The sequence below is a fragment of the Sorex fumeus genome, unplaced genomic scaffold, assembly GCF_029834395.1.
Source record: "Sorex fumeus unplaced genomic scaffold, SorFum_2.1 ptg000115l, whole genome shotgun sequence".
NCBI lineage: Eukaryota > Metazoa > Chordata > Mammalia > Eulipotyphla > Soricidae > Sorex > Sorex fumeus.
The window spans coordinates 15,244,451-15,267,032 of record NW_026606172.1 but is presented as its reverse complement, the minus strand read 5'-3'; the positions used below and the strand labels follow the sequence as shown (position 1 = coordinate 15,267,032).

At 35.0% G+C, this 22,582-nt stretch overlaps 1 protein-coding gene across 5 annotated transcripts in view; it reads left to right on the top strand.

Annotated features, from left to right (window-relative positions):
• Positions 1-22,582, top strand: part of ROBO2 (roundabout guidance receptor 2) — a 641,887-nt gene that overhangs the window by 476,089 nt on the left and 143,216 nt on the right. The gene's annotated exons all lie outside the window — the stretch shown is intronic.

Genomic DNA, 22,582 nt, shown 5'->3' with positions numbered 1-22,582 from the left:
CCCGATAATTAGACTAGAGATAGTGATGTGGTGGGCCCCATGGGTGACTTACGTGAAGCAGGGAAGAGAAAGGAAGGTGCCTCTGCCACCTGGGACCCAGGGTCACTGGGTTCTTGTCTCATCTTGTAGAAAATAATTTCAAGAGTTGACAAGCAGTGAAGTAAAACAGATTTTATTTAGAAGTTTTGAAAGGGAAGAAAGACAAAAGGGAGAGTAACTCACTCAAGGGAGAGTGCAGGCTTCCCCAAAGGTAGAGAAGCCCTGAAGTGGTCTTTAAGGAAGGTTTTTGTATGCATATATATTCTCAAGGATGCCTAAACCTTAGTCTGAAGTTTTTCTGGGGAGGTGGGAGTTGGTCAGGTGTCAAAGGAACAGCTTCTCAGTTTCTGGTGAATCTCCTTCAGATCCTTAATTGGTCTCTATTTCTCTTCTGCTGTCATCCCTGTAGGGGTCCAGCCTCCTCAGGGTCTGTGGCAGACTGGTGGACTGGCGCCAGTTACTCCTCCATGAGGTCAGAGCTGTTGCTCCCCAGGAGATTTACTGTCATTGCTTTGGAATAAGGCATTCCCTATCTGCCTACATCAATAGTACAGCAACTCTGGCATTGCCTTGCATGCGATGAACCTGAGTTTGATCCATAGCATCCCATATGGTCCCCCAAGCACTACAAGGAGTAATTCCTGAGTGAACAACCAGGAATAACCCCTGAGCTTTCTGGGTGTAGCCCCAAACAAACAAACAAACAAAAATCCCTGATAATATAACATGATCTACTTGGAAAAATTTTCAAAAAAAAAATAAAGATAAGAATGTATTACAGTTGAACAATCTATGTCAATAAATCAATTTCAATAAAATTTAATCCGAGTTTATTTTGTCTCAAGGTTATTTTAGAACAATTATGACCAGATTAGCGAAAACAACTAATTTTTGTCAAATTAATTCTTTTTAGAGTTCCGACAAATATACAAATCAAGCAATAACATTTAAAGTACACATGAACATCATAATAAGTCCTCTGAAGGTTTATATTCTGTGACATATCAAGCTCGCTAATTTCATTTAAAATACTTTCATTGCTTCAAATTCTTTATTTTGTCTATTACTGCCATGTTAGTGCTAGTGTTTCATGTGACCAGATAAATATTTTTAAGTATTAGTCAAATAAAGATGCTATGTAAGTTTTAACTTGTCTGTTAATAAGACTGAAAGCAAGGATCCATACAATACAGAAATTAAGATCTGTATCTTTTTACTGAAAGAAGCTATGGCCTTTATTCTTAAGTTCTCATCAGCATAAGCTTCACTTCCGCATAATAAGGGGAACAAGATCTTTTTACTTGGAGAGGAATAATGGTAATAACTTTTAAGGAAATGTAATCTAAATCAACAACATTGATTCTGTTACATTATTTAGGTCTCAGGCTAAGGAGATGCCCATTGTTCTTGTGTAAGCAATTGTGTGGAATGGTGTGGGGTATGACATTTCTTTGGCTTAACATATAATGAAATTTGAATAAGGTTTGTGTAGTGGTTCATGCTTAACACATTTATAGGAAAGCTTTGTAGGGCAGCTGCATAGCCTGTAATTACTATGTAAGTAATATGTGACTATTTTTCTTTCGAGAAAAGAGAAGCTTTTCAATTCAAGTTTAAATTTATGGAATGCTGTGATAGCTGTTTAATCCTTCAACACAGAAGATAACTGTGCCAATGTTTCAGTGCCCAGAGATAAATTATGAGTCTTTTTTTTTGTCATGAAAATATTCTTTGTAATACCTAGATGCCTCTTCTTTGACTTCTGTCTTCAACTGCTGACTTTCCTCACTATCTTTAATAAGATTACAATATATCCTTGGTGAGTTATTAACATTTTTTTATTAGATGAAATGTTTTATTGAGGTAGGAAAAATAGCAATCCCCAAATCTAATAATAGCTCTATTGGTGAGAATTTATATATTTGGATACTTTCCATATGACAGAGACAAAATAGGGAGGTGCCTTCACTTTATAAATGCCACTGTCAAAATGTCAACTACTTATAGTAACTTCTGAAGCTACCACTGTTTCACAATTGGAAAGTTCAGGAAATCAAAAGAAATCACTGCTTTGTTTCAGAGTTTCCCACCCCAGTATCCTGCTCAGCATCCCGATATACTTAAATATATCAAAAGTGATTCTTCTGTATAGAACAAGAATTTTACACACAAATGTGAAAATAAAGTGGGTAAAGAAGCAGAATAAGAAAATATGGGAAAGATATTTTACAGCTCTTAGTTGAGCTTTTTAAGCACATTTTTAAGGCATTAACTATCAAAGATGTACTTTCAGATTAATCTAAATATATATTCTGTGCCCATTTATTTATGTAATTATTTTATAATGTTCACTGCCCATCTATAAAATACCACTTAGGATAAGGTAAATATTTACTATTTTATATTTTATCTTATCAGATCAGGTGAATTATATAAGTCTTTATATATTGAATAAACAATTGCTATAATCCAAAATTTTTCTCTGGGAGTTGCATTACATCTTTCTGAGGCAAATATAGAGCTTTTACCAATTAGTGTTTCTTGATGATTAAGTGCCTTTAACACATCTTTTCAAAAGTGTTATATGTGATAGAAGTTGCTAGCTTTTATAATAATTGAGAAAATATCTTATTTCATGTTCCATCATGACAGATATGTTGTGTTTTTTTAAGAAACACATATGATAAAACTTTTGAAACATTGAAATATTCAAGATGAAAACAATATAATAAATTTATCACAAAGAAGTAAAAGTAGAATTAAAATCTATCAAAACTATGATATTCTCTTTGACCTAATATTAGTGAAGAGAATAAGTAATATTTTCTGAATCTGAGTAAGAAGTAGTGTGATTAATATAATTGTAATATATCATATGTGCTTCTCAGCACAGTTTGAGTTTCATTTAATTATTAGAAGTGTCTTTAAAGGACTTCAAACAGGAGATATAATATCTTTCATCAATCATTTATTTTTTAGAGTATCAAGATCAGTTAAAGCCAAAGACATTTATATGCCTGGGAATTCTAAATGCAGTTGATGGCTTGCACCTAGTGAATATAATTCATGAATATTTCATAAAGGTAGAAAAAGAAGTAGAGAATAAGAGTTTCAAGATATATAGTACAAAATACTATCAATTTTCAGGAACCTACTGACAAATTTCTTTTTTTTTAAGTGCAAGTGTATTATAAGAGTCTTTTTCAAGTTCTGAGCTCCATGGAAAGTGAAATTCACATAAATATATGACTTCTTAAGAAAAGGAACTGAATCACACCACTTATTATTCCACTTTTTGTGCCATTTTTGTACTAAATGACTCTTTTCACTTAGCCTTGAAAAATGTTCTTCCATTAATTGTTGGAAGCTCCATTGTTTAGATAGAGCTTCTGCTTCTGAGGGATAGAGATATTGAACAGTTGCTCAGCTACCCTGCTGAGGATATCAGCCTTCTTCATGTACAGTGTATGCTTCAAGGACATGTGGTGGTTTGGGATCCTAATAAATAACCACACTGATTAGATTGAATAGTCAAGATCGTTCAATTAAAATGGTTTTAGAAAAATGAAAGGGAGGGACCAAGATCAAGATGAAAGCTATTTGTGTGCTTGCGTGTCTGTCTGTATGTGTTTGTGTGTGTGTGTGTATCATACATTGTGTGTAACATATAAAAAGTGGATGGTCCCTAAAATGTTGAAATAGAAACAAACAAATGAGAAATCTATGATTTTTCATCTACATAAATATCTTTGCCTATCCTCGCTCCTCCCCTAGAAAAATTGAACTGCACAGAAAAATTGTTTTAAGATCATTTTTTAAATTTAAGATCATTTAATTCAATTACCAACATCATAAAGAATACTTAGGCCCTTGTCAGTCGTAGTAGGCTTTAGATTTTAGCCTTATTCTGACAGTGTTTAATTCTGTAGTTATTTTGTCATGTTCTGAAGCTGAGGTTCAATGGATTTGTCTGTCACTAAGTAGAAGTTTGACCTTGAAGAAGCTATTTATGCTGTCTGTGTTTTACATCCTGAAGATATGGTCCAGCCATGTGGTGGAACTAATGATTAACCTATGCTTTGACTCATTTGTACACAATGAATAATTGTGCCATTTATTCTAAATCAAAGGGTTATTAAAATGGTATAACTAATTCAAAGAGCTATAAACTGTACATGGATGCACATAACAGGTGCCCTATTTTAATAAATTCAAGTGATTGGTGACATTTATTAGTCATATAGATAGTTATAGGAAGAAATATATAAATTGTGCGATTTTATGGAATCTTTATATTATCTCTTTGGTAATAGATTTCCATAAAAACACAAAGTTATTAAAAGTTATTACTAAAGACTTTTAAGTAATTTATATTTATTTGCACATGTTGTATTAATTTTATAGAGTCTGAAAATTGTCACCTTTTTTTTCTATCCTGGATGGAATTGCATGATCCAGATATTTTATCCTAAGCCTAGATAAGTTAATACTCAAATTTGACACATTATCTGTATTATTTATCAGCTGGCAATATGAAAACTACCAATATTAAAGTAATAACAGTAGTGAGCATCTTTGGTTTTCCAGGAGCATAATATTACTCCCATTTAAAGAATGTATGTAAGGAAGTAAAAAAAATAAGCCAACATCTTTAATCACATCTAAGCAGATTATGCAAATACCTTGGTTTAGAACCTCAGTAGAAACCTTTCTGTTAAACTAATGTTCTCCATGCTAACATTATTACTGTTCTTGAAGTTTCCTGGCTTTTAAACTTTATATTTTAGATAAAATTTTAGATAACTGGGAGCTGAAGAGATAGCTCAATGTACCGAAGCACATGACTAAAATGCTGGAGGGTGTGTCCAACTCCCAGAACTACATGGCAATATCCAAACTCATTGGGTATTCCACAAATTCATTGGTGATATCCCAAATATGGAGCTGGGAAGAACCCCTCAATACTGTCCCAATGGCAACTTTTTTAAATATGGTTAGGAACTATATTATGAATATCTTTAAGTCATACTATATAATATTTCTGTAAATAATTTTAAATTATAATGATGAAAATATTTTCTTAAAAACCATACATAAAATGTTTTTGTGTTTTGGAAATCTAAATTTGGTCTAAGCCACAGTGCCTTCTTGAAAGCTGAAGATACAGATTTTGTTTACAAACAAGATTAATTAACAACTTTCAGAGGGTTGCCAGGGTGGTACATTTTCTGTTTTAATCAAGTAGGTGCTAATAGTTGCTGATAACACAAAACTAATTGCCACCTAGAATGGGGACTGTGTGTTACCTTTTCCTGTGACCACATTAGCCCATCTGTTAAGAGTCTCAGGTCAGGAAAAATGTAGAAATCGGCATCTAATTTAGGCTCTGGCCAGTGGTCAACTAACAAGCTGGGACACACTTGGAATTTGCAATGCCTTGAAGTCAGAGATGCTCTGCTGTCCATTAACTGGCAGTCCTTGTGTTGTATGTAGGCAGAGCCAAGATCAGACGCCAGTTTACAGAGCAAAGTAGCTGCCTAAGTGCCACCTGTCATTGGTTTTCCAACCTGGGGACACAGAAGATGTGGCTCTCCTCTCAACGGAAGGCACACTAATTTCAGTAGTGTAGATCAGGACTAGGACAACATTTTAACTTAACCCAACTGCTAGGAAAAGGTAAAATCATTACCATATCATGAACTGAAAATAGATGCATATTTCCCCATCAAGATACTCTCTCATATCTAAACTAATGCAAACGTAAAGAAAAGTTATGCAGTTGATTATATTAGGAAGAATCTTTGACTTCATAAACACTTTGTGAGTAAAATCATTTAAGTGATATTTGCTTACTAAGGGTTTTTAGCTTTTTTGTTAAAATATATTGATTTTTGGTTGTTAATCTTATGTTAAATGTAGCACTGGAAAGTTAACTAAAAATTAGGAAAGTTAACTAAAAACTAAAAATTGTGTTGGCAGAAAAGTATAAAACTTCCATCAATTATGTAACATCTTCTAAGAATTTTGCCCACAGCTAGTATTATTAATAACAAAAACTAATAAATCAATCAGGACATTTAACTTCCGTTGAGAAAATGTATAAAGAAAAAGACAATGTTTGAATAAGATTTATAGTGCAATACCAACTGGTATGGTACCATTATCAAAGGAGTAATAAAATTATCTAATACAGACTAATGAAACATATTTTAAGAATTATATTTAAAATAATGGTACACATTGTACACAGATGCTCTGATGTTCCAAGACATATGAAAAGTGAGCTTGTTTCATAAACTATAGTGTAAGATATAAGATATGAGTAATATCTAAAAATCAAAAAGTCAAATTATAGTCAAACTGTGGCTTGACTATAATTATTGGTTTTAGTACTTTGAAAATTACATTATATTTAAGTAGTACTCAATATATACCAGACCTTCAACAGACCTATTCTGTCCCGTTCTCATATGTTACTTGAGATATGGCTTTACGAATAAACTTTTTATAGGAGAAATTGCAAAAATGAATATTTAAGCAGATGGAAATGGTGTGGAAAAAATTGATGTAGAAAATGCAGGTCTATAATTAGTGATTCGGTTTGCCTGGAACACAGTGCTGAGCCATTGAAGGTTAGTTTAAGTTTATTATGAAATAATAAACTTCTTATTTCATAGTAAGTTAATTAAGTTTCTTATGAAAATCTCTAATTCCAAGTACAGTGTTTATACTAAGACTACAAAATAGGGTGTCTCTAAAGCATCTTCAATAAAAATGTCTTTTTCTATAGGTCTAGAAATTGATTCTTATATTTATCAATAGGGTCACTTGGAATAAAGTTAGCAATTTGTATACCTGGTAGGAAGCTGTTATAATGGAGGTGTGAGAGTTCTTTGGGAAATTTTCTGTAAATAATGTACATGGGAATATAAAGAAACAAGGTTCTGTATTTTTATTTTTACAATTGTAACTTGATATATGTGGGACACTCACTCCCTGACCTCTCTTCTTTCTTTTCTTCTTGTCCCAGTATCCTCCTTTTTTTTTTTTTTTTTTTTTTTTTTTGCTTTTTGGGTCACACCCAGCGATGCACAGGGGTTACTCCTGGCTCTGCACTCAGGAATTACTCCTGGTGGTGCTTAGGAGACCATATGAGATGCTGGGAATCGAACCCGGGTCAGCCGCGTGCAAGGCAAACGCCCTACCCACTGTGCTATCTCTCCAGTCCAGTATCCTCCTTTTTTAACAGAATATAACTGAAGCTTAGAGGCAGTGAGAAGTGTGCTAAATGTCACAGGACCTGTGGGTGACAAAGCTGTAATCCTATCCCAGGTGTTTTTGACATGAAGAGCTTCTGCTCATTTTCAATTTCTATTTCCCATGTGTTATCGCTCCAGGGCTGGAGCGATAGCACAGCGGGTAGGGCGTTCGCCTTACAAGTGGCCAACATGGCCGACCCGAGTTCGATTCCTCCGCCCCTCTCGGAGAGCCCGGCAAGCTACCGAGAGTATTCGATGTGCCAGACACAGTAACAACAAAGTCTCCAATGGAGACGTTACTGGGCCCGCTCGAGCAATTTCCCATGTGTTAGAACACCCTACATCCCACGTTACACTCAAGAGCCAATGAGTATTGTTTTTAAAGTTTCATAAAACTTTTTACATTGATATTGTTATTTTTGTCAATGACACATATCATTAAATTTTAATTGTTTATAATTTACATGTTTCCCTTTGCTATGTTTATTTTCAATTTCATGTATCCAACCTATTATCACATAGATGCGATATACACTTAGTGTAATACTTCTTCTATGGTGTCAGTTTTCCTCTCCTCTTCCCAAAATGAGCATTTGACAAAATCTGGAAACATTTTGGGTTGCTATATTTGGCCACTGCATATTAACTGTCAACTGGTTAAGAATGGGGCTAAATAGTTCAACTTGCGTAGGCCAACAACCAGAGCAGAGAATTACTTGACTTCATATGCCGATGTTACTGAGACTGTGAAACACTGATTTGGTGACTGATGAATCTGGGCATGTTCATCTGAATATTAACATACTTTGCTACTGATTAAATACTTTTCCATGTTTCTCTATCTTAATAAGCATTATCATTCTTTTTAGTTTTAGGGCCACACCCAGAAGTGCTCAGAACTTACTCCTGGCTCTGCACCCCTGGCAAGGTTCAGAGTAAGATACGGGGTAACAGAGTCAGCTGCGTCTAAGATGTGTACTTTGCTGGCTATTATTCGCAGTCTATAAAACAAATATAAACTATAAAAATGAACAGATATAATATTATATATAACATTAGATATCTGCAGCACTGTCCTCCCATTGTTCATCGATTTGCTTGAGTGGGCACCAGTAATGTTTCACAGCAAACTGTGAGACTTTTTACTGTTTTTTGGTATATCGAATACATCATGTTTAGCTTGCCAGGCTTTGCCATGCGGGCACTGTACTCTCGATAGTTTGCCGGGCTATGTTATATTTTATTTATTTTTTTAAATGTAGGAGTACTGCTATTTATTCAGCCATTGGTAAAGCTGATTGAGTTGGACATGAATTCCACATTACGTTTAATTAATTAATTAAAAGTTACTAATCACATTTTTAAAAAAGTTTAATTGAATATATGTGAGAAAGACCATTACAACGCTGTTCCTAATTGGGTTTCAGTCATACAATTACCCAGCACCTATCCCTCCACCAGTGTACATTTACCGCCACCAATATCCCCTGTTTCCCTACGACCATCCCCCAACACCTCACCCCGCACCCCCAAGCCTCCCTCTCTGGGAGGCATCTTACTTCTTGCTCTCTCTCTCTCTCTCTCTCTCTCTCTCTCTCTCTCTCTCTCTCTCTCTCTCTCTCTCCCTCCTTTTCCTTTTGTGCATAATAGTTTCCAATACAGATGCTAAGAGTGTTTGTTCAGGTGTTTGTTCAGGGCATTCAGTATTTTTATTGGGGCTGTGAGGCTGGAGTAGCTTTTCAATTGGGTGGCCGCTTTGGGGTGTGAATGTGACTGCAGAGACTTCCGGAAGTATAGGGAAGTGGGGGGAGGTAACCCATCCCTTCCTTGAGAAAACCTAGAGATTTCAGTCGAAAACCCTCATACCCAAATTTTTAGCAGATTATAACTTGGTGAGGTCTGTCCTGAGACGGTGGAATTAGGCAAAGCATATGGCTGTGATTTTGAATTGTGGTAGCAAGTGGCTACCAGGGGTTCTGTTTGGGCAGGCCCCAGTCTTTATTTTTATTTTTAATTTTGTGGGCTGGAGTGATAGCACAGCGGTAGGATGTTTGCCTTGCACAGAGCCAAAATGGCCAACCTCAGTTCAATTCCTCCGCCCCCCTCAGAGAGCCCGGCAAGCTACCGAGAGTATCTCGCCCGCACGGCAGAGCCTGGCAAGCCACCCGTGATGTATTTGATATGCCAAACAGTAACAACAAAGTCTCCAATGGAGATGTTACTGGGCTCTCTCAAGCAAATCAATGAACAACGGGAGGACAGTGATGTCAGTGATGTCTATTTTTGTTTTTGTTTTGATGACCCAGTGCCACACACACATGGTTGTAACTCTAAACATATAAAAAGGCAGTGTCACATGTTTTCATTAAATAGATAGGCCACAGCCCTAAAAGTCAAGCATTCTAACACATACCTTTATTCTTAATCTTTATCGTACATATTTGTTGAACAACATTTGTGTATTACTGCTGTAGTTTCTTAATGCAAACACGTATATACATATATGTGTGTATATATATATGTGTGTGTGCGTGTGTATGTTTGTGTGTATAAGTAATATATAACATATAAAGTGGCATTGGGATGGTCTCCAGTGGTTAAGCCATAGAACAAAGATAGATGTGAGCAAGGATTCTATTTACCTTAGCATTTCCATTGAAATAGAATAGGAAGTGGCTCCAATGTCTGTAAAATCTGAAGATAAATGTGGTAATAAATGATGATTACAAGAAACTGAACAGAAAATGTTTGGATTGAAAAATGAGTCAAAGATACAATGTGTTTGATTGTTTTTATTGTTGTTGTTGTTGTTGTTGTTTTGCTTTTTACATTTTGTTTTTTACCTTCTGAGTAAACCCTAAGCCCTGGTACTGCTTAGGGCTTACTCCTATCTCTGAGCTCAGGAATCATTCCCAGTGCACCTACAGGGACCATACAGGATGACAGGAATTGAACCCTCGTCTGCCACGTGTCAGACAATCCTGTGGCACACAAAGATACAGTATGATCAAGTAAATCCAAAGTTCAGAGTACTGACAATAAAATGGTTCTTTCTTTTTCTAAAAAAAAAGTATATTTACTATTTAATTTGTAACAGATTTTAGTCACCACAAATCACAGAGTTATGATTTCAGGCATACAATGGTCCAACCCCAATCCCACCATGTATGTAAAGTTTTTCTTTCCACTGTAAAGGACCAACGCATTATTTCCCCAGTTTTTTTTTTTTTATTTTTTGGCCACTCACCCCTAGGGTGCTCAGCACATACTTCTCACCCTACATTCAGAGTTCAATCTTGGTGAGCTCAGGGGACACTGTGAACTGCTGAGGGTTAAACCTGGTACAGTCATTTGCAAGACAAGCATCCCACGTGTTGTACTATGGCTCTAATTCTGACCCAACACTTTTTCATGAGTGGCACATGATCCTGATGAGACAATATAACATGCCTCTTCCTATATGAATCTAGCCTTTATTTATGCCTCAATGCATAGATTTATCTTGAAAGCCTTCCAAGCTCAACAAACTGTAGTGAGCTCTATGGATACAGCTGTGACCAAATGTGACATGATCTGAAAATCTAGAATTAATGATGCCGGGAGAGAGGGGAGGTATTTAAAATCCAAAAGTTTGAATAATTTGTAAACAAATAATTCTCTTTCAAATTTATTAGAAGTAGTTGGTCTAATGGGATGTAAGTTGGGGAGAGATGAAGAGATGTATAAACACAAATTAGACAGCTGTGCAGAGGTAGAAAAGAACTTGGGAATGACAGAACATAGTGAAGGACTTGAGTTTACACAAAGATGCAAGATAGACTAGAGAGGTAAATAGGAACCAACACAGCATCACATTCAAAAGATTGAATATCAATCTTGAGTTTCAGTGTATGGGAGACTGAAACAGTTATTAGCCTGTTCTTTGTAGATAAATATATGGCAAACTATCAATTTAATACATAATTTGGGTTTGGTTAGACAAATGCAATGGAGAGTTAGTGGAACAACAAAAAAAGATATAATCAACATGGGCTATGGAATCTTAGTGATGAAATTAGTGATAATGAGTAACTAGTGATAATAGAAAATGTCAATAGAAATAATGAAACAGCTTCCAGTTTATTGATTGAGAAAAAAAAAACATATGATTATGGAAGGATCAGTCATATGATCTTTGGAATTTAAAAATAAATCCATTCTGATTGAGGACTCTGTCCAGACTATTGCTAGAAGATACTGGTGGGAAAAAAAAAGTTGACATGATCACGGAAGAACTTTATGGGGAAAAGTGACAGAAACAAAAAACATTCTCAGTGATATTTTAAAACAATTTACTGAATGGCAGGTTTAAATCTCAAAACTCCATATATATTAACTCATTTAATATTTAGAATTGCTTATCAAAATAGGTCTAATTATTACCTTTTTAATGAGATAAAAGTTGTAAAGTTTCCATTTGAAAATTGGAAGATGTGATATGATAAATATGATAAATAAATATGGTAAATTCTATTTAGTGGAATAGAATTTTGTTTTGTTTTGCTGTGTTTTATTTTTATAATTGAAGATGAGTGATTCCTTCAAAAATATTTAGTAACATTTTGGGTTACACCGAAGAATTGCTATGAATGTTAGGAAATATATCCCTTCCTCATAACCAACTTCCGTGTTCCCCCCTACCCTGCTTCCACCTTTCACTTTTATTTATCCTTACAAAGACCCTCAAGAAGTGTCAGCTTTCAGCTAAGATATGGAAGTGGGAATAATAACCTGAGAAGAAATAATTATGGGCTTTTACAAATTAACCAACTGGTGCTTTTAAGACACAGTGAACATTTTGTAGAGTTGTTCAGCAAATAATCATGAGAGTTTTTATCAGTGAAAGAAGCTCATTGAGGAGGAGACAAAAAATGAAAGAATAAGATCACAAGAGAAAATGACCAAGGACAACATAATAACTTTCACAGCTGTCCATTAATTTGCTAAAAATGTAAATTCCTGGAATCCCCAGCATCTGGGAGATACAAGGACACTCAAAAGATAGGAACATTTTTTAGTGATTAAAACTTGAAAATATTTATAATTTGGGATAATCAGGATTGTTTGGCCTTTCTGGATGGGCTCAGCTGCAGTGTGGTTTAATTGCCTAAATTCTAGAGAGAGACTTTGGTTCCAATACAGTTGGAGTGAGTGATACCTGGCAGTGAGTGATTTGAAGTCTGGTGTTTTGAGTACAAGTATCCTGTGATCTGAAATCAGTACTTCACTGAGCCAGATATTGTTACTCTATTGTGAGAATTTATAATTCCCATTTATTTGTTTTCTCTTTGCTTCTCACTTGTAGAATCCTAGTGCAGCTAACTACAGACGGGCAGAGAGGTTTTCCATTTTGGGGTCAGGAGAGAATGGACCTGTGATAGAAGCAGAGGTAGTCAAGAGGAAGCCAATTGCTAAAGCCATAGTCTTTGGTCAGCTCTGATAGCTTGCCATCATATTTCCAGTTTCATGTTGACTCTTAGTAGAAGTTTTGACTAAACAGTTTTGTTTGCTTGCTTTTGTTTGCTTTATTTGGGTTTGGCTGTGCTCAGGGCTTATTCCTGATTCTGCTCAGGGATCGCTCCTGACATTGCTTAAGGGACCATACGTGGTGCTAAGGGTGAAAACAGGGTCAGCTCTGTGCAAGGCAAGTGTCTTACAATTTAAACTATCTCTGCAGCTCCCTGGGATTTTGAGAAACAAAAAAACAAATTCTCTTCAGAGAAGGTCATGCCTCTATTTAGTATTTTCCTACAAGTCTTATTTGCAGATATTTTTGTTTCCACTTTTAAAGACTTAGTTTTAATTTTACTTTGTTTCAGAGAGTGGTCACACCTGCCTGTGCTCAGGTATCACTCCTAGCAGGCCATCTGGGGGCCAGTGACAGAACTGTGCCAGCTGCTCACTGGACAAGCACCTTGCCCTCTATAGTATCTCGAAGGCCCTTAGTTTAAATTTTTAAAGACCATCTCATCCTCACAGTGATCTATGGTAACCTACCTCAAAATATCTGCAGCAAAAACCCTGAATGTGTACAGTGGAAATTCCTCACCCAACCTATAAATGTTAGTCTGCATTAAAATCATAAATACAAGAAAGGCTATTACTCACGGTCAGCTATAAAGCATAGAAAAAAGTAACTCACCATCATTGTATCAGCATAATGACCTATTGGGCTTATTTGGGAGTTGCTACTCGAATTGTGATATTGGATTTAGTTGACTATAGGAGACACTTTATATATTAAAGATTTTAAAATAGTATATAATATCTAGGTTGCCACAAAGCCTTTACATGAGTTTTGCAATAGTTTCAATAATTGTCCAACCTTGTTTCTGGAGGTTATTGTTTGAAAAGTTGTGAGCAGAGGCATCTTTTTTGGAAAATGGAGCAACTTTTCCTATTTTGAGTTGTCAAGAGTCACTGAAGAAGAAGATTTAAATTTCTCTGAGATGGTGCATATTTCATAGAAGAGTGCCTTTATTCAAAGTTGTGTGCTGTTAAAATGTGCTTTTTGTGAACAACACAAAAGTGTCAAAGTATTCTGAATGACTATTTCAGTGGTCAACTATGATCTTCCTAGTGTTATCAATTTCTTGATGGTACTTTTTTTGAATCAATGAATGATTTCATTTAAATTATTATCGTTGTCTTAAAACTTGTACTGTAGAGAGCTGGGCTGTGGACATTGGACATTGTAACATTTTTCACATTAAAATTTCCATATATCCATTTTCACTGAGTTATAAAAATCCAGAAAGCTTACTACAGACATCTTATTTTCTGAGATGGTTTAAAAAAAAGAAAATTATCTTCAGCTGTTTGGCTGTGCGTGTTTTTTTTTAATTAAAAACAAACTTTTCAAGTCTCCATGAAAAGGGGGAATTATACATTTATTTGCAAAGCCATGAAATGTTTGTTTGATTCAACAGTTATATTAGCCAATCTAATAATCTAAATGCAAATTTAGATTATACAAATGCTGCAAATTTAATTCTAATCTGAAATATTAACTTTAGAATAAGGTATCTTATAATAAGAAAAAATAATTTCAATATTAAATACTGTTGAAAATTGTTTTTTTTTCCATGAATAACAAAGGCAATTTTGAGGGAAGAATGACACTTAGGAAGTGTTTTTTAGCATAATCCCTTATGTAATTCAAATAAGAAGAAGAGATATAGACATTTGAAGTAAAGATAGTTATGTTCCAATGTGTAATTTTAATTTTAATATACTTTAACTTGTTAGACCTTTAAAGTTCTTCAGTCACTGTGAAAGTCTGAGAAGTAGTTGCTAAATTGCCTGAATTATATTCATAAAAAACAAACCACAAGAAGTTTCAATCATAGAAATTTAAGGTACTCAGGGTTAGCACATCATGAGAGACATTTGAAAGCTGATTATGTTGTAAAACATTTCAGTTTTCAAATGTTTTGTTTGATGTTTTTTAAAGTAAACATTGATTAATAGGCATTATTCCCACTCACCATGCTAGAAATATTTTTCAGAGGAAAGAAATAAAATAGTCTTTGACTTAATTTTAGAATTAATTATAAAATCTAACACACTGTTTCTGAAAAATGAGTATGTTCTCTTTTAAAATACGTTTACGATTATTTATTAAAGACAAGAATACACACAAACAGAACCTGGCGTATAAACTGTTGTTTTAAATATTAAGATACATTTATTTTCTTTGGTGTATTATTTAGCTGAACAGATGGTAATGGTTTTGACACAATCCAGTTTCCTTTTCTTTTTTTTTTTTCCTTGGGAAAAAAACAACACAAAACCCGAAGCTTCTTTTCCCACTTTGTCACAGCTGGTTACCAATCAATCTCAATTCACGGTACAGTGATGATAGCACATGTTGTCCGGGGGCCAAATCTGATTGGGTTGCATTTTTCAGCAGTGTTTCATATCAGTAAAAAAAAAAAAAAAAAAAAAAAGGTATCTTTATGGTGGGGACTGTCAGCACTCAATTGTACAACTGTCATTAATCAAACCTGGCAACAATGACTGCATTTATACTAGTCTGAGACTGGCAGATTTCACAATCAAAATCATCCCATTTCTATTAGTCTTTCCACACGAGTAATTTTTTTTCATCTGTTCCTATTTTTTGTTTGTTTTTAGCTTTAGTCAGCTGAAACCTTCTGTGGGTTGATAATATGTATAATACCATGCTTGGAAAGCAGCTCGTTGGGACCCGTGAAGTGGCTCAAGGGTCTAAACTTATCCTTTTAGGCACCTCCTACTATTCTAAAATATGCCTTCCTTTTAAAATTTTTACAAATAAAGGCTAAGAGCCAATCAGGCAATTAAGTATATTGCTTATTTAATTATTTACATATATACAAGTAAGTAAAATTTATATATATATTATAAGCACACAAAAGTTACCATAGGTTTTAATAATATTGAGAAAATTATTTATAAAGTTAACTTTTAGGTCTTTCTCATGACCCTATGTTTGAGGATCACTCCTGGTGGCACTTGGGGAACCATATGTGGTGCCCGGGATCAATCTGGAGTTAGCCAACTGCTGGGAAAATTTCCTACCCACTGTACTATCTCTCTGGTCCACATCTGAAGTTTTTGAAGCTCTAAACACAAAGTCATAGAGAAATAAATACTTAACTCTCCAATGTGAAAACACACAAAGTCATTAAGACACATGAAATAAAGGAGTCATGTCTCTTTATATTAGATAAATGTTGGCAAAGGTACCTGTGCCAAAGAACAATAATTCCGGTCTTCTTTTGACTCAGGAAAAGACTTGTCTTATGTTGACTCAAGAAAAGAAGACTTATCTTCTACAAAAAAGCATTAGGAAAAAGGCACTTTTTTAAAATAATTTTTGTCATGAATTTGTTTATTAAACTGTACTATAAATTGTAAAGCTCATGTTAAATGAACAAAACTTATTTTCCATAATTTTATATTGCTCAGTAAATATTGACTTTTTTAGTAAAAAAATAATATTTCCTTCCTTTTCCAATGTCATAGTGTAAAGCAGCATTTAGATTTCTGTTAGGTATGTACCAGTTTATGCAGAAAAATAAATAAATAGCCACACAAGAAGTAAAAACACACTTACTAGACATGCAGCCATTTTACATCTATTTATCTGTGAAAAATGTTGTTTTTTTGAAGCAAATTATTTTCTCAACAACATCATGACCCATTAAAGAAAACCGAGACTGGCTAAGACACCTCCCCCTAACTATAATCACCTCAATGTGTGGCCTTAAGAAAGGAATTTTGTCTTGGTTTGCGTCAGATTGCCAAAGTGTGAAATCAATCATGACCACATATTTACTTCTTTTTGAGTGTTGAAGGTTTTTAAACATTTATTTTAAAAAAAATCAGTGATTCAATGACAGGAAAGATAACACAGCAGGTCAGGTGTTTGCCTTGCTCATGGCTGACTTTGGTTCTATCCCTAGCACTGATTGGTCCTCCAAGCAACTGACCCCTGAGCACAGAGACAGGAGTAATCCCAGGGCACAGAGATAGGAATAATCCCAGAGCACAGCCAAATGTGGTCCAAAATACAGGAAAATAATTGATATTAATGTTTCTTTGGTTATATTGCAAGTAAGATCCACTTTGATCACAGTTATACATTTGCCATTTCTCCGTATTAAGATATGCTTTATTATTCAAGTTGACAAAGAAGTCATAGTGTACCTGGATCTCCAGGGTTGTTTTAGGTACTGAGAGATTCAGAGTTGAAATCAGCACAGTAGTTGGAAGGGCCATCACTGTCTATGGCTGTGCAGGATTTCAGGCATTTTGATCAGCAGTGTGATGAAGCAAAACAAGTGTGTGTACTCTGAAGACAGAAATTGATTAGAAAATGAAAATTTGTATATAAAGTGTCAAAACATGAGATGATGTTTATTTTATGATAATTGAAAAACATCAGGGAGCCAAAGCAAACACACACACAAGCACGTAACGCACGTATATGAGCACACGCATACACACACACACACACACACACACATTGTTTTAAGGAATTTTTCAACCCATATTTTGTAACTATGAATTTATGGTACTTAATGTATACTGCGAATATATTCTAGATAAATTCATATGTACTTCATTTGTATATCCATACATGATGCCTAAATTCTAATAGCAACTTAGCAATCAAAATTGTTTGTGTTATTTATCATTCTACATTTAAAAATATATTACAAAATATGCAAAAGAATTTTTTCTAACTTTTAAGAATTAATTTAATTGGATTTCAAGTGTTTTCTTTGAACAATGATTCTTGCTGAATATTTCCATGTTTATGAATTTATGTTGTTCACTACTTTCTAGAAAATAATATCTCATGCAGTTAATATTTTTATGCATACTATTTCAAATTCATAAACTTAATCTCTTAAAATTACTCACCTGTAAGTTCCTCTTGATCAACAGGAAATACAATTAAATATAATTTTGCAGATATTGCTAATCATATTATATTGAAGTATAACAACATGTTTTATGGTTTGCTTTTATAGTGCATTTTGTATGTCTATATTTTCTAACTTTTAAAATGATAGAAATATAACTTCCTTATTTAGCTACCAGAAGTGTTTTGAGGTTAAAAGACAGTCTATATTTGATGGGGTTGGAGCAATAGCCCAGGTTTGATTCCCAACATCCCATATGGTCCCCTGAGCAACACCAGGAGTGATTCCTGAGTGCATGAGCCAGGAGTAACTCCTGTGTATCAATAGGTGTGACCCCCCCCCAAAAAAAACAAAAAAAAAAGACAGTGTATATTTGATATTATTGTACACATTTATATTTGATTGTCATTATAAATATATAAATATATTCCTCTCGGAGAGTCAGGCAAGCTACCAAGAGTATCCTGCCTGTACAGGCAGAACCTGACATTCTCCCCATGTTATATTCAATATGCCAAAAACAGTAAAATAGACAACAGGTCTCATTCCCTTGACCCTGAAAGAGCCTCTAATCATTGGGAAAAGACGAGTAAGAAGAGGCTGCTAAATCTCAGGACTGGTAGGAATAGAGACATTACTGGCACCTGCTCGAGTAAATTGACAAACAACAGGATGACAGTGATACGGTGACAGTCATTATTTTAGCAATACTTTTTTTTTTCTTTTTGCGTCATACCCGGCGATGCACAGGGTTACTCCTGGCTCTGCCCTCAGGAATTACTCCTGGCGGTGCTCAGGGGACCATATGGGATGCTGGGAATTGAACCCGGGTAGACTGTGTGCAAGGCAAACGCCCTACCCTCTGTGCTGTTGCTCCAGCCCCTCTTTTTTTTTTTTTTTAGCAAGACATTTGGTGTAAAACCTCTCTTTCTGCATAGCTTAAAGCACTGAGGAAGCACAAAATGTTGCCTTACTCTTTCTTCTTCCTTACATTTACTCTAGATATTTTATTTATTTCATTTATTATTTGTTTGTAATGCCATGGTATTTTGAAATGAAGTTTTTTTTATTAGCAGCTAATTTTAATTCAATGTATTCCTTCCAAGAAAGAGTTCATCTTTTGTTTTCCCTATGAAAACAAGACATAAAATTGTAGAATAAAGTATCCAATTGCTTGTATCCCTGATAACTCAATATGCAAAAACAAAAATTATATATTGTTATAATACTATATGTACATATTCATTTGTATTCACATATAATATAATTTTAATACATTGCATACATGAAGAGGTATAAATTATGTGCATATTATATATAAATAGTGTTCTTTCCTTTAATATCATTATTTAGCATATTTTTAAACCTGAGATATTTCAAGAGATCAAATTCCACTGACTTTGGGTGAAATCAAATTCCACTTATTTGGGGTTTACATATTATCAGACCTATGATTTTGGGGGAAGACACCACACCTGGCTGGCTCTGTTTATGGTTTACTCCTGGAGATCAAATGCATTGTAAGAAATTGAACCAAGATCTGCCCAGTACACAGAACGTGCCCTGCCTGCCGTACTATCTGCCAGACTATGATTCTTATGAGAACACTTTTTTTAAAAAAATTTTTCTTACGCACCTAGAGATGCTTAAGGTGCACTCCTGGCTCTGTACTCAGGAATCACTCCAACAAGATTTGGGTGTGGGGGCTGGGGGTGCAGACACTGCAGAGGAAAGAACCCAGGTCAGCCACATGCAAGGCAAGCTACCTTACCCTCTATATTATCTCTCCAGCCCAGAACACTTTTTCCAATGAAAACAAAATACAAATAGGTTTCTGATTGCATTTATTCCCCAGAATGTTGCCTATATGATGAATTTAACCTGAAATAAAATTTTGTCAGGTGGTAGAACTAAATATTTTCTGAATTGAAATTATATTTTTATCACAGTGAGGTAGATAATGTGGCTTATGCATTGCAAGGTGATACTTAAATAATGAGGTATTTCAGTGTGCTGAAAAGGTACACCTGGAATTTTAAAAGTGCTATATTAAGAATTTTTCACCTTTTTAATTGACATATAAAACGTTTGTGTTGAGGCTATTCTTCTATGTAGCACAAGTACAGCTCTGAATTGTACTATAGCCCAGAAGGCAATTTTGGTAGGTATTGCAGGTTTGCGTTCTTGCAGCCTTTCAAGGGCTGGAGCGATAGCAATGCGGGTAGGGGTAGGGCGTTTGGCTTGCATGCGATCTACCCGGGTTCGATTTCTCCACCCCTCTCAGAGAGCCTGGCAAGATACTGAGAGTATCCTTCCTGCATGGCACAGCCTGGCAACCTACCCATGACATATTCAATATGCCAAAAATAGTAACAGGTCTCAAAATGGAGACATTACTGGTGCCTGCTTCAGCACGTTGATGAACAACGGGAGGACAGTGCTACAGAGCTACAGTGCAGTCTTTCGAATTGAGTGACAATCACATCAGCAAGAAATAATATATTTACCAAAATAGTAACTTGATATTTCTTTAGCTCCTAGTAGATGCAGTTAGAAAAAAATGCTGACATGTTGAGATTTCTGTGAGTTGGTTTCCGTGTTTCATTAGAAATCACGGTCATGGTCCTCCCATTGTTCATCGATTTGCTCGAGAAATATCCCTTTTAAAGTTCACATGGAGTGAGATGGCTGATAATATTAGCAACAGTTTGCAAATGAGGACATTGAAACTTGGACAATTGATCATACTATAGTTGCAAACATAGTAACAGGCAGAACCCAAAACAGAACTCTGGTCTTTTTTTTTTTTTCAAAAAGCAAAAGAGTCAGATGGCTTTATTGTTGTGTGCATATAAATGACCAAAGCACATAAATGAAACACAACAAAAATCACACTTTGTGGCCAGAGAGACTGAGAGACCACCAGCGTTAAGGTGCTTGCCTTGACTCCTGTTTGATTTCCAGCACACCCTGGGTCCTAGGGGATCACCCGGATCCCAGCACTGCTGTAAAGCCTCCTAAAAGAACTGCAGGGCTGACCTGTGTGTCCCTGGCACTATGTATCCAAAGCGCCAAAGAGGAGCATCTTCTCCAAATGTATGATTAAGATGCAGGGTGCATGGAGGAGGGAGTAGAACAAGTCAATTTGACAGTGTGGATTTATTAAAACTATTATAATGTAGGTATTTTGAAGTATACATACATATTGAAGTGTGAAGTTGCACTCCCCAAATTATACAGTGTTATATGCCAGTGATAAGCTTATAAAGTTGCATATTTAAACAAAACAATTCAAAACAAAAACCCTCTGACCTTTCCACACTAAATTCTGGGCTTGTAACCAGTCAGTTATTTACTAGATGTCAAAAAGCTCATGGTGGAGTCTGTGTGTTTAACTGTAAGGAAAATAGACAGGAACTTTGCCTTCATCAAAATAAACAATACAAAACATATGTGGTTACAGAATGATTGGCATGGCAGAAAGGTTTGAGACTTGATTATTCACAGATTTCTGACTTCCTGGTTTTGTAAAAGATGGTTTCAAAGTCTTAGGAAGGATTTTTCTTATGACTATGACTTGTCAAAGCAGCAGAATTTCAACTCAAATCACCCCAAAGCCAATAATCACCATAACTAATGGAAAAATAACCTGGAGTTTTCATTAGTTCCTTAGTCAATCTTCTTTGTCATGCAAAATATAATAAAAAATTACTATTATTTGTTCATCTTTTAGACTGTAATAATATATAACTTCTATTATTTTAGCTAAATTCAGAAGTAAAAGATACCTGATTATAATAATCTGCAGTGTAAATCTAGAAACTTTGTCTCTTTCCTGAAAGCAAGAGTCACATTTTGTTTCCTTGTAAATAAAACCAATTAAATTAACATTTTGGAAAGAGAGATCAATGTGGTATATATGCTAAATAGATTTAATATGAATCTGAAGTTATTAGAATATGTCTGTGAAATTAGAAATATCAGTGCAAATGAAGAGGAAAAATCAGGGGTATAGAAATTTGCTTGTGTAATTAGAATTCTTAAGAATCTAATAAGTATATGTTTTAATACAATTACTTCAGAAAATTTTCATTGCAGCTTTATAGTTTTCCTGAAGTATTCTATCAATCCACTTGAAAAAATGGAGCAATGCCTCTGAAAGAAGTGAGATATTTCCAGAAATCAGAGCTTGTTGATATTTTAAGCTTGTATTGCAAATTAAAACCATACTACCTCCTTTGATTATTTTAATGATGTCTTTTTTTCAGTTTTTCAACAAATAAGAAAAGTATTACTTAATAAATTTCAGCTCTTGTATACAAAAAACTTAAATATAGATTATATATTTACATGCATTGTAAGTTTATAAGTATGATACTCTCAGCAAAAGACTGAAAACTGTACCATTTCTTTTACATACAAGTGGTACAACATGGAAAGTATCATGCTAAGCAAAATGAGTCAGAAAGAGAGGGATAGACATAGAAAGATTGCATTCATCTGGGGGATATAAAGTAACAAAATATGAGATTAATACCCAAGAATAGCTGAGATCAGCACCAGGAGGATTACTCCATAGCTTAGAGGCCAGCCGGGCATTCTAGGGGAAAGGGCAGCTCAGATAGAGAAGGGACCACCAAATAAAGGGTGTTTGGAGGATCCTCCCAGGAGGGAAGATGCATGTCGAAAGTAGACTATGGACTGAACATGTTTGCCACTCAATGCCTCTTTTGCAGACCACAACACCCCAAAGGAGAGAGACAACACAAGAGATTGCCCTGCCACAGAGTCAAGGGGGGATGGGGGGATGGGGGTGGGAGGGATATTATC